Source organism: Triturus cristatus, chromosome 7, assembly GCF_964204655.1.
Source record: "Triturus cristatus chromosome 7, aTriCri1.1, whole genome shotgun sequence".
In the NCBI taxonomy this organism is placed as follows: domain Eukaryota; kingdom Metazoa; phylum Chordata; class Amphibia; order Caudata; family Salamandridae; genus Triturus; species Triturus cristatus.
In genome coordinates, this window is record NC_140590.1 from 1,854,470,306 (window position 1) to 1,854,484,008 (window position 13,703).

The following is a 13,703-nucleotide window of genomic DNA, read 5'->3' on the forward strand; positions in this document are numbered from 1 at the left end:
TCTTAGTTCTGAGGGGAGTTTCTGGTACACCACAATTCTCTAAGGTTCTGGTTTCCTGCGCATAGTTCTGAGCATACGCAGAATCCCTACAACATGGCGCACCTAACGTTTGGTCTTAATATCTGAGATGCCTTAATAGTGCTTTTTATTAGTCCACAACGCCCTCACTCTGGTTTCCGGATAACAGGAGTGACGGCTTAGCCTCCCTAGGTTTTAGGCTATAGGTTCTTTCAAGCTTGATAATAAAAAAGGTTAAAATAATATAAGCCCAAGTGCTACTACAGATCTCGTTGTATTTTTTTTTTTTCTCACTCTGAGTCCTTATGGCGGTAGATATTCCCGCTCACAGTAGGGTGTCTCTGCGTGCTCATTTAAGGACGTATGGGGTGCCTGATGACGGGATGGCAGTGGTATTTGTCGTAAGTGCAAGTGCTACTTACCCTTATGAGTTGTTTTACTCTTGGGTTACCTTTGAGGCTGTGGAAGATGTCGATAAAACATTCCACAAATACACTGCTACACCGGTGCCTCTAAGGTATACGCCATATATGGCTCTGGAAATTCCTATCTCGACCTGGCAACACACTATTTGGTTTAATGGCGCCCTCCCCCACACGGTCACCCCGGCGAGACTGGGTCCTTTGTCTATTGAAGGAGCTACTTGGCCGGTGCTGGCCGGACATACACCTCATCCACGCTACCTGACGGTAGGAGTGGATAGCTTACGTATACTACACACTACCCTGATTACGGTCCATAGGGCGTTAGTGCAGTATGTGTCGCGCACTGTACAGGTGGGGGCACCTGCAGTTGCGGGACACGGGGCTGATCATCATCATGCGGTTGTGATCAGTCCTGTAATGGTAAACGCGGTTGTTGGCAAGCGCCCCCAGAATAAGGATGAGTATCCTTATTGGCTTGCAGAGAAATTCGATCAACTAGAAGCCGTGTTTCCTAACACTAGTCCGGTGGATAAACACAGGATTCTCACTATTACTTTGCCAAAAGAACTAGTCCCAGACATTGTCGATTGTGACAATTGGGGCAAGGTCTTTGCCGCGACCTATTCAAAGTGCTTCGGTACTACGTCTATGTCGGTACTACCTTCCGTTATCAAGAAAGTCCAGGACGACCATGGTGCGGAAGCAGCTATTGAATTGGGAATGCGGCTTATCGACAGCTTCGATGTAGTATGTTCCATGATTATGGGAAATCTCAAAGGAGATGCCATGCAGTTTCAAGTGGGAAACATGATGGCACTTATTGCGGATGATGATAAGCCGAGGGAGTTTGCAAAAGTTATTGCAAAAGCCTATAGGATGGTTGGACGTAGTGCCCTGGGCGTGAAACCCGTCATCAAAATTCCTGATGTAGTACAGCACACTAAAGTGAGTTCGTCTACAAAAGACGATAAACCTAACTTTCCAAAACAAAATTGGAGAGCCAAAAAACAAGATAAACAGCAACAGAAACAGGAGACCCGTCCAGCTTCCCCGGTTCAGGCATATGTTGAACGAACTTATGATTTGCGTGATCGTTCTCGTATTAAGTCACCTGATAGGTTTCAGGTTCCTGACCAGCGCTCTCCTCGTTCTTCACAGGAATCAGCGGCTTCACACTTTGGTGGCGGAGACCATGGGAGAGGTCGGAGTGCTCAAGGACGTGAGCAACCCAGACAAGCGGACGTAAAAGGCAAACAGGAGGCTTCTGCACATCCGCGTCCTCCGTTTCAGAAAAAGAAAGTTGCTGCTATCTCAGCGAAGTATGCCTCAGATGGTGCGGACACAGCTTCTGAACATGAAATGGGCTTTGACGCTGCTAGACAGCGCGGCGGAAGTTACAGTAGTGCGGGGAGCACTGCGTCCATTTCTGGAGGCGACAGCAACTAAAATCTATGTAACAGTAGAAACTGCTGATACTCGCGTAGCCCCCCCTGAGAGATTATTTGACATAGTCCTCAATATTGAGGGTGACATACAACGTAAAATTAACGCGGTATTTTGGGATAATCTAACGACCACCTATGACATACTATTGGCGGAGAAAGATTGGCCCCCGGCTTTCGTTCTAAACGCTCCAAGGGGGGAAGAAGTCATTCTTCCTTCTTTTGGACACGTAGTGCCCAAGGAGGAGTCTGAGAAGTTAGCCGAGGAGTGGGCGCGGGTGCTTGCACCTGCGTTGTATCGTAATCAGGTGGGGTGGGATAAAAGTTCTACCCTCCACGATTTTCCATTGCGGTCCGACCCCCAGCCACAACCCCAATACCCTATGCGACGTGAGGCTAGGTCTCATGTCGCGGCTATCCTTGAACAATTGGAATATCAGGGTGTAATTGAAACATGTGTGTCATCCATGAATAATCCTTTATTCACTGTAACGAAGCCTGACGGATCGTACCGCCTAGTTTTGGATTACCGGCACTTAAACTCGCACTGCCGGAATTGTGCGGTGCAAAATACCCATAGTTCAGCTCTCGTTGATAGTCTTGTGAGAAAAAGGTTCAAAACCACACTTGACTTGTCCAATGGTTTTTATTGCCATAACATATCCCCTCATAGTTATGAGTGGACCGCTTTTACTTCGGGTGGTAAACAAAAAGTGTTCAAAAGGCTTCCAATGGGCTATAAAAATAGTCCTGGGGTCTTTGCTGCCCGTGTGGTCTCTATCTTAGAGATGGTAGACCCGGAGGCATACTCGTACGTTGATGACATCTACTTAACTGACGACGAGTTGCTTCCTCACCTTGCTCGCGTGGACAACATAATTTGTATGTTTGCGGACTTTGGTTACAAGTTTAACTTTAAGAAGTCCCACATTGCCGAGTACACTGTTTTATTCTTGGGGTACGAACTCAACAATGAGGGCCGAGGCTTGGCTCCGCAGTTCCTTGAGAAATGCGCACGCCTTCGTATCCCTACGACACTGAAACAACTTCAATCGTTGCTGGGCTTTCTGAATTTCGGTCGTACCTACATTCCTGAATATGCCCAGCGTATCAAGCCATTATATGCCTTGGTACAACCTACTTTTACCAAATCTTGCTGGCTGCCAGAACATTCGGCTGCATTACACTCTTTGCAGTCTGACCTTCTTACTGCGATATATTTACAAACTCGTGATAACCACAAAAACCTGGTAATTAGAATTGTGCCGGGTGCTGAGGGGTTCACGTACTTAACTTACAATGAAGGCGACACAGTCCCCATTGCTTACAAATCTCATTTATATACTTCGGCTGAAATGCGTTTCTCCACTGTCGAAAAGGTTTTGACAGCTGTTCAGATGGCAATCCTGAAAGAACGAGCGCTATCACAGGGGAAACGCATGATGGTGGTAACACCATTCCCTGCCCTAGAGGCAGTCACTAAAGCAAGTGTGCCGAATTCTAAAGCTTTGCATCCACGGTGGATACAATGGGCAACCTCCTTAGCCTCACCTGATGTCGAATACATTTTTGACGCAGGACTTCAGACTCAGGAGAGTTTGGAGTATGAATTAGTTCATCCGGCTCCGCTTACATTGCGCCCGTTGGAGGACTTCCATTGTGTCATTTACACTGACGGGTCTGCGCAACCCGCAACTGGATCGAGGCACGCTTATTCAGCGGCTTGCGCAATTGTGGTTGGTACTTTCGTGAATGGAGAATTCGTTCAGGATGCGGTGCATACGCAGACCTTGGGTGATTGTACCGCACAATTGGCGGAGCTTAGAGCTCTGGTGCTTGCACTGGAGTTTGCTGATTATAAAGTCACTACTCTTATAGTGAGTGATTCTTACTATTGTGTTCAATCTTACAACGACAATCTGATGTTTTGGATCACGAATGGTTTTCGTGATTCAAAAGGTAGCACAGTGAAGCATAAAACGCTTTGGGCTAGGGTGGCTGAACTAAAAGGCAGTCTACCCCTTGTGAGTGTTATTCACACTCTTGGTCACCAACGAGTTGGTGTCCATGCTGTCGGTAACAGTTTGGCTGACGAGGCGGCTAAAACAGCAGTGGCAACATACTTAGTAGCAGCAGTTACAAGATCCAAAACAAAGATCGATGATGACATCTTGGCAGCTATTGCTGCAACAGAGACTGGGACAAACTTCCCTAGAGGTTTCCCTTCTAGATACCATTATCACTTAAGTCCTGATAACGTCCCGTTGGTGAGGATTAATGAGGTTGGGGATAGGGTTATTCCCAATTCGGACTGCAGGCCGGCTTTGGTACAGGCTGCGCATGAGGGTGTTGCGTCAGCGCACGCCGGAGTGTCCGCAACTGTGTCACTGTTGCAACAGCGTTATTGGTGGTACGGTTTGTACAAACATACACGGACTTATGTCCTCAATTGTGGAATTTGCCAGCAAATAAAGCCATCTACGGTGGCGCGGCCACCACAAACGCAGCTGCATATATCTAATCAACCACTGGCGTGTGTTTATTTAGATCACTGCGGTCCTTTTTCCTCAGACACTGCGTACAAGTATATCTTGGTTGCAGTAGATTCGTGCACACGTTTTCTTTGGGTGTGGCCACAAAGGAGTGCTGACGCCAGGACTGTCATCAAAGCATTGCGTGTCTTTATAGGGAGTTTTGCATGTGGCACCCTTCACTCTGATCAGGGCCCTGCGTTTGCCTCTAAGGCTTACAAAGAAGCCATGAAAAGTTTGGGGGTCCAAGTCAAATTTTCGTCTCCATACCGGCCTGAGGGCAATAGTGTTGTGGAACGAATGAACCGTGACCTAAAGCAATCATTGACGGCCCGGGTGTTAGGTACTGGCAAGAACTGGCTAGCCCATTTGTATGACGTCCAACGTGCTCTTAATAATCTCCCTAGAAGGTCTCTGGGTGGGAGGACCCCGTACATGATGCTCTTCGGAGTTCGAATGTTTGTTCCTGACCTTGAGGGTCTCGACATGGCGGCGGCTGCCGCGCCTTTTGACTTAGATGACCACTGTACTGTTTTACAGAATCTTCAAGAAACAAGAGACACTCTAGCAAAAGAGCACGTATCTTCTGCGACCGAGGCTGGATTGCAGATTCCGGTAGTCGGCTGGCTACCCCGAGTTGGTGATCTGGTCCGTGAGAAGGTGGAGAAGAAAAAGGAGTTTGGACCCTCTTATCGTGCACCAGTGCCGGTGCTTGGAGTTGAGGGTACCCGCACAATTGTTTTGCCTCCACTTCCTGGTCACAGAGACAACAGGTACATTTCGGTTGACAATGTCAAGCTACACAGGGTGGCCGATACTTCATAGTCTGACACCTTCAGTTTCTTGCCCTTCAATGATGCGCAGTGCTGTTGTAGTGCGACCATCTGACGTAGTACCTGAGGTTGCCATTGAAATGCAAGTACTTTCTGATTCTGCTGTTTCACCTGCGGATGGTGCTTTACCTGATGATGCTGAATATTCATATCCTACTGATGTCCCATTGCCCCTTTTGCATTCAACTGACATTGTCCAGTCTAATTTTTCCTTTGGAACTGAATCATTGACTTCCACTGCCCCTTCCAAATTTTCTAAATTTTTTGCCTGGTTCAAGAGACAATTTTTGGTTCCCCCCTGGATTTACATCTGGCTGGTGCTAATTTGTATTTTTTTGTTCATGTCCATTGGTTTTGTGGTGGTATTTTTTAGGTTGATAAATGGACACTATCTGAATGAACGTTCTACAATTAGATTAATTAATGGAACTCTGGCCCCACATTCATCGTCGCACATCATGAAGAGGGACCTGACCTTTGTTAATATCACCGCCTGGCCTGTTCGTGATGGAATAGCATGGGATGCAGTTAAATTTCAAATTCATGGCCCCACGGAAGTGATTAATGTGCCATCTGTATATCGTGTCTCTATGGGTGATGTGGTGAAGCAGGACATTCGATCTGATGATTGGGATGTTAAAACTATAGAGACACTGTTTTCTGATTTAAAATACTATGCCGCTTTTGATGCTGAGGATTTGTATTTGAATAATGAGAACTATGCAGAGCAATTTTGTTATCAACATTATGGCACACATTTTCTCCATAGGGCAAACACATTTCGTAGTTTGGTTAACTTCACACAGTGGGAACATTGCCCTGCCCCGAAAATTGGAAGTTCAAAAACATTGATCGCAAAGTTTTCATATTTTTCAGATTTTAGTGTGACTAATAATGCTTCTTTTTATTTTAAGCTTAACAAAGACCCTGTTTCAAAGGTGCGTTTGACCCACACTAAATTGTTGTTTTCTAAGTCCTTCATGGATGATTTGGCAATTGGTGGGTATGACGTTTGGAAACAGGCTATTGATCTCAAGTCAGTTTGGGGTACTAAATATTGGCAGGTACAAGGTACAGAAGCTTTACATCGTGCCTGCCTGATCCCAAACCACATGTTGTTTTTAAATTCTACTGTTTTTCAGACAACCTGTTTTGGATTGGCTATATCTAAAAACTTAAATTCCCCCTCGATCCCGGATCTGAGAGCTTATCCCGGTTGGGAGAATCACACAGATCTGTCCCTTACTATGTTGCAGTCTTTTGTCTCCAATTCCACCTTCAATATTAGTGCATTAGACCCTACAGGTTGGTTGATATGGCAGAAAAGTTCGGATACCTGTCAACGTAGATTTTTGGGGTTAATTCCCGGGTACATACAGGATAGAGTCGACGGAGACAGTTCAGATGTCACCAGACTAGCAGCCTTCGAGCCCGAAGGGCCGCCTCTCGACGCCGACTTACTTTTGCGCGGCGGAGACTCTTGATGGTGGGATGAATCCCTTGACGCCGAAGTTCTCTGCCTCTTCGCCGGCATCCTCGACGTCGACGGCGAACCTCTTGGACTCCTGGTCTTCTTGGAGCCCGGGGAGCTGGTATGTCGCCGTTTCTGTACTTGCGTAGCTGAAGAAGGTGGTCTTGATGAGGAATGCTCGCCTTCACGACGGCTTCGTTCCTTCTCCAGTCTTGCATGCAGTTTAATGCGCTCTCTGTCCCTCAGAGTGCGCTTTGAGAACTTCTGGCAGTGGGGACACTGGTCAGGATCGTGTTTTGATGGTAAACACACAATACACACCGAGTGTGGATCCACCAGTGCCATTTTATTACCACAAGAAGGGCATTTCCTAAATAAAGGAGACATTCTGACTGGAAAAAAATTGGAAAATTCACTGGAACCAGCAGAATTAGCCCTTATAAGCCAGAAAACGTCGAAAAAAGCTAGAAAAAGCTGTAATTCAAAATTTCAGTCAAAAAACTGAAGAGCTCAAGCTCCAGGATCCTCACAGAAGGAGCCGGAAAAAAGAACTGGCCCAACTGTCACCTGTAGTGCATCATGGGAGCAGGGGGTCACGGGCAGGCCTTAAAGGCACGGTCCCCCTACTCTAATGCCTTAAAGGCAAGGTGTCAGTTTTTCTTGGATTCTTGATACTCTACTGCAGCCTACTGGCGAATGCCTACAATTACATGTTGCTTTATGGCAATAAAGCAGTGCTGTGTTATAATTTGCCTGATGCTTCCTTTTTTCCTTACGGGTTACGGGGGCACTACTATGCAAAAATATGTAATTTACAGCATTGCCATGTTTTGAACATTATTAGGCTGCATTTATATGTTTTCACATATGTATATATATATATATTTATATATATGTATTTTCTATATGCTCCGGGATCCCGCACATGGGCGGGGATTATTCATAGATTATGACTATTGATGAGTATCCCCTGGATGAGAACCACGTTTTCTGTCCTCACATACTGTCACTACCTACTCGGTGGGTAAATTATGTCAGACATGGTTGCAACATTCCACATTAGATTCTGTTAAACTTCACTTGACACGTTTGCATGACAACGTTGATTTGAATGATTTTGTTAAAGGTCCCGCATTAGGAAGATCCAAAAGATGGGTGTATGCGGTTTACAACGAGGTTTGGAAGTTGTCACAGATTGAGGCTGCTTCCAGACTACGTGCTATTGACCAAGCCAATATGGAAAAAGTATTGGCAGTAATAGATAATAGTATTAATACCTTATCTTCAAGAATATATACATTGGACAACATTATTTCATCTGTTGTAGATATTGTCCAGGACGATGTGTCTGTATTGTATCATGGTCAAAATCAATTACGATCGATTATGCAATTTGCTTGGACTTTGCAGACGTTAAAGGCGGGGAAAGTACCATGGGATTACATGAATGTTTCGTCTTTATTCCGCCCGTTTAATCTGTCAGCAAAGCAACAATTCATGTCCATGAAAGATGCTACATATTCATTATTACATATAGAAAAGTTAGAACCTTTGCCTTTTTCAGTTGCTGAGGCGGATTATTCAGTGTGGCTCGTACATGGAATGGTGACTTTACCAATTTCTATGTATGTTCTTGTATGAAACATTATGCCTTAGGCAGATTTGAAAAACTTGGTTCTGCATTTTTGCATGAAGTCTGGTCTCTCCCATTTACATATCGATGTGAGAGAGACGGCAAAGAAGTTTATTTGAAGGGTGAGGAGTGTACGACTGCTCCAGATCATTCAGTAGTGTGTAGACATATCCAATTACATGGATCATGTAATATGAATGCCCCTAATTTAGCTTGCGTGTTGAAAGGCATTCCTGTACAAGTTATAACGCCGTCATTTACGCTGCTAGCTAATGGTAGTTATCTGCTTCTTAATAGTGAGGCTTGCTGTGGGATGTTAGCAGGAATTCCCTATATTGTTTCAGTTTCACGACGAGTAGTTTGCTGTAATAACGTGCTTTTCCCACCCCCGCAAGGCCGGCTGGATATATCCATCTGGCCGACGATTCCAACCTTGAAAGCAGAGTTCAATAGGATGAGCAGAATAAGGGCTCTTTTGTCTCAAAAGGAGGTTGCGTTGACTTCATCACGAGAAACATTTCTCCTTCAAGTTGCGAACACTCGCACGGAAGTTCAAGCGCTTTTGAATACTGACCTTCCCCTACATTTTGGCATACTAATACACACTATCTTCAATGCTTCTTCTACGACTGGTCTGGTGCACTTTTTTAAAATTGTAGGCTCTGGCCTTGTGACGTCTTTCCAGTCTATCTTTGGTGTAATACCAGCTATTTTTCATTCTATTTTTTCTGGGGTCTTCGGAGGGTTTCCTCTGATACTCGCATTAATTGCTGGCATACTCCTGTTGGTCTGCGCACTATGCTATGGCTGCACGACTTGCGCTTCTCGACCACGGATCCAGCATGTTCCATCTGCGTAGCCGGATGTGGGAATGTTATGGAACTCTGCCACTGGCTACCTTGAGTGTCGCTTATGGATTATCCTTCCGATTCCCGTTTTTCACTTGTGTACAGCCTGTCTTTCACTGTCTCGAATGTCCGTTCCAATGGGCTCTGGATATGTGTCTGTCAAACTTGGTGTCACCTGACCTGGATTTTGATCGACTGATGTATCCCTTAGTGGTTCATGAGTTTGACTGTTCTGGAGTCGGGTTTATGGCCTTGGGTGCGGCGCATGGAGTCCTCGGATTATGGGATATCGAGAGAGCAGCAGTTGACTTCCTGGCACGAAGTTACATCGAGATGCCTGCTTCTTGTCCACGTGGAGTGCTTGATGCTCATTTCCCTGTGGAACACGTGTGTTCTTTTTCTTTGCTGAACTGGATGTCCGAAAATTTTGCGGATGACTCAAATGATTTTCTACTGGAAGCCGCAGCTGCGTATGCTGCTTATACTTTCCTACATTGACTGCCTGATGGCGAGTCGAATAAAGTTTTTTTTTTTTTTGCCATCTTTACACAAACGATCGTTGGCTTCTATGGACGATGGATTGTGTTTTTACATTTTTCTTTTCCTCTCATTTTTCTGAACTCTCATTTCAAGCTTTTTAGTCTGTCTCATTGATCTTGAACTCTGCGTTCTGTAAAATATTCGCCCCTGGTTATACTGTGGTTCGATCAAAGGGGGATGTCACGTGGTTTTAGGCCACTCCCTATTTACAGTGCTAAGTTAGCTTAATCACGTTAGCTGTTGGAAAACCATCTTGTTGCTTTCGCTGCCTTTGCACCCGACACTGTTGTTACATGTTATTACTTTGAGAAATGCAGACTCGCTCTTGTCTCAAGTGAATGTTATTAATACATCCTTAACAGTTGCTAGTGCCCTTGGTCTGTACATCGAGTAAAGAACTGTTCTAGGACACTAGACGGTGCCGGCTGATTATGTTCAGGGTGATCGTACCACTGTTTAGTCACAACATGCACGCAGCTGCAAATACCAGAAAGTCGAGGGCTTTAATAACACAGCGCAGCATATTGTTAAGGCATTCGATAGAAGAGCTGTTGCAGAGAACACTGAGCTGATCCTGTGATGTGATACATCTGAGCTGATCTATACGGTATGGGGTCCCCTATGCAAGCCTATGAGACCTTCTAATAGTCTAATAATATTTTATTAGTAACTAGAGAAAGGAGGGTGGTTATTTTCCACTGTCATTATAATATGATCGCTCCTTTTATATTCTATGGTATTGTAACAATGTTAATGGTAATGATCTTAACCATTTGTCTACTTATGTTAGCCAAAGTATTGTTTAACAGGACTCGAGGTTTATGAATAAATTCTTTAAACTTTACTGTGTCTTAGTTATTCTGTTGTGGACTGATATATATGTGCAAACGGGTATTTCGGGTTCCCACCATTCCTGAGAATAACTAAGTCGCTTGTTCTGGGTTGTCTATACATTGGGACCGCCGAGCTAAATCTCGGATAACGAATGTGACACTAAGCTAGTCGGATAAGGGGTTCTTAGTTCTGAGGGGAGTTTCTGGTACACCACAATTCTCTAAGGTTCTGGTTTCCTGCGCATAGTTCTGAGCATACGCAGAATCCCTACAACAGTTCCATGCAAGAGTGCACATTCAAGAGGACTGACAGACTGACTGCATGCCTACGCCAGTGCCAAACAAGTGTGCACATTTTAGAGGACCGACTTCTCGCGCCAGCGCCATGCAAGTGTGCACATTTGAAAGGACTGCCAGTCCGCGCCAGTGCCATGCAATAGTGGACATTCGAGAGAACTGACAGATTGACTGCCCACGTCAGTGCCATGCCCATGTCACATGTAGCTGCTATATGAAGCAATACTTTGTATCCTTATTATGAAGTAAGGAGCTATTATTGTTAAACTTGTGAACCTGAGCTTTAGGATATAATGTGTCTCCACTCAAGAGACAGAAGGTTGAACTACTTCTAGTTAAGGGATTAGGGTATGCAAATCCACAGGCCAGGCTGCAGGATTACAAAAACGATTATTCTTAAAGACACAACACACCTCATCTTTCAAGGGAAGTTGTTTCCATTTCGTGCTGGCACAATCATGCCAGATTCTATATTTATTTGTGCATGTCCATAATTTGATTAAAACATCTTAATGTCTAGTCCAACTCTATTATCTCCACACGGCATACCTCACCCCAGCATGCTTGTACAGCGCCCGCATGCGGCCCTCCACATCCTGCATGCGCTGCAGCCACGCTCCGGCGGATTTTTTACCACATGGAGTGGCAGTGTCCCGTCCTTGCGCCGTTCTGGGTGGGGGTGGAACTCGAGCTTACACAAAACCTAGGGTGGGAGGTCCCCCATGACCCGCTGCGCCTGATCTTGGGGGTGTTTGACGGCCTTGATGGATTCCGGGCCGATAGGCGCTTCCTGGGAACAGCGGTAGCGGTGTCAAAGTGCGATATTGCGGCGCTCTGGTCCCAAGCCAAGCCACCTACTATGCGAAAATGGAGAAGGGGAGTTGTTAGAAATGAGGGGGCTCTGGTTGACGCAGGCAAGTACCAGCGACAAGCAGGGACCCTTTATCTCTAGTCAAGGCGGAGGATGGCTCCTTAGAATAACCCCTGCTCACCCTCTAGGTGCGTGGAGCGAGCAGTCAAGGCTAAACCTCAGGGTGTACACGGTTAAGCACTCGCAATAATACACACAGTAAATACTTTGCATTCACCACAAACGGACACCAGGCAGGTTGTATACAAAAATAAGGCTTTTATATTCTCAGCAAACTTAGTATAAGACCCAGTAACGGTGAAACGGTGGGGCCACGATCTCTATTATTACGGAAAGTTCTTTTATACGGAAAGTCTTCTTATGCGGGGCAACAAGGTGAACTGTGGGTCTTAGCGCACTTCGCGCTGAGACGGTGACCGGGTGGCACGCGTCAGACGGCAGGGAAATCAGAATGTTGCGGACCCTGGATCCGATGCGAGCTCGCGGTCGAGTTCGTAATTTACAGTACCTTGTTTCTTTTAGTAAAGGTGGGTGTGGGGCGCTCAGCGGCTCTTCAGAAGGGCGAGGCGGCGTCCGGGGCTCCCTCACTTTACGAGGGGGGTCTGGTTCTTCAGGTTCACAGCAAGAGTGGGGTGTTTCAGGTTGGCAAGTGAGCAGAGCGGGGCAGCTGGGTACGCTTCCCACGTCCGGGCCGTCCGAGGCTTGGGAGATGCTCACAGCGCCGATTACGGCGGGAGGGGTGAAGGTGTGCAGCGGGCCTCCGGCGAGCGAGGTGACAGGGGCAGCCCAGCACGGCGTAGGGAGATCAAGCAAGGCTCTTCCCAAGGCAGGGGCGGCTAAGCAGTCCGGTCACGGCTCAAGGAGGGGCTGATGGGCACGGGAGTCACGGCTCCGGTGAGAGAAGGAACACCACAGTCCAGCAGTAGGCGAGTTAAGGTCAGGATGAGCCCAATGGTCCTGGGGCTCAGTTCAGGGGGCAAGCTCGCTTCCAGGCCCTTGGAGATCGTTTTTGAAAGCACAAGGTTCTTGAAATAAAAATGAAGCAAAGTCTTTAGCAAAGGGTTCCTCTTCTCTCCTTTGGCAGCAAGGTCACCACTGCAGGTCAGTCCCCCAGGATAGGGACAGTCTTCCTCCTTACAGCTTTCCTGGCGCCGCCTCCTCAGGCAGAGATTCTTCTTGGTCAAAGCGGATCTGATTTCTTAGGAGCAGGGCTCCTTCTTTTATACACCATTTCTTTTGTTCTTCCAGGCCAGGGGGCCCTTGCCTAGTTCAGTCCAGTTCTGGAGCACTCTGTTGGTGTGACGCGGCTTCTTCTTTCAGGGTGCAGGGCAGAGCCATCAGACGCTCCACAGGGGGCAGAGCCAGCATTGTGGTGGCAGAGCACAGCCCTATTCAGAGTCCAGGTGTACTCCTCCCACCCATCTACAGGTCAATCTTTCTATTCCCCAACAGGCTACCTAGCCCTGCCCATCTGGGTTTCCCCAGCCCTGTCACTCACACAAGCCAGACAGCAGATACACATCACGCAGAGGCGGGCTGAAATGGTTAGGCAAGCAAAGGCCAACTTTCTAAAAGTGGCAGTTGCAAACGCGGAATATTAAAATAAACCTTACGAAAAGATGTACCTTATTATTCTGAGTTCAGGCATACTAAACTCGATTTTCTACCATGTTCTCTGGGTCGGTTAGGATCATAGGATGTAACAATCTTAACCGCCCATTCTGGCCCATGAGAACAGGGTAGCCTTACAATAGTGAAAAACGAATATGGCGGTAATTCACTATTAGGACATGCCACACACATCAAGGCTTGTCCTACCTTATGCTACAATGCACCCTGCCCTTGGGCCTACCATAAGGGTGACAAACCTGAAGTTAAGGGAAGGTTTAGGGACTGGCAAGTGGGTGCACTTGCAGGTCAGCATGTCAGTACCCGACTGCACGCAGGTTCTGCGATGGCAG

At 46.5% G+C, this 13,703-nt stretch overlaps 1 protein-coding gene across 1 annotated transcript in view; it reads right to left on the minus strand.

Annotated features, from left to right (window-relative positions):
• Nucleotides 1–13,703, minus strand: part of LOC146813456 (uncharacterized) — a 550,359-nt gene that overhangs the window by 426,533 nt on the left and 110,123 nt on the right. The gene's annotated exons all lie outside the window — the stretch shown is intronic.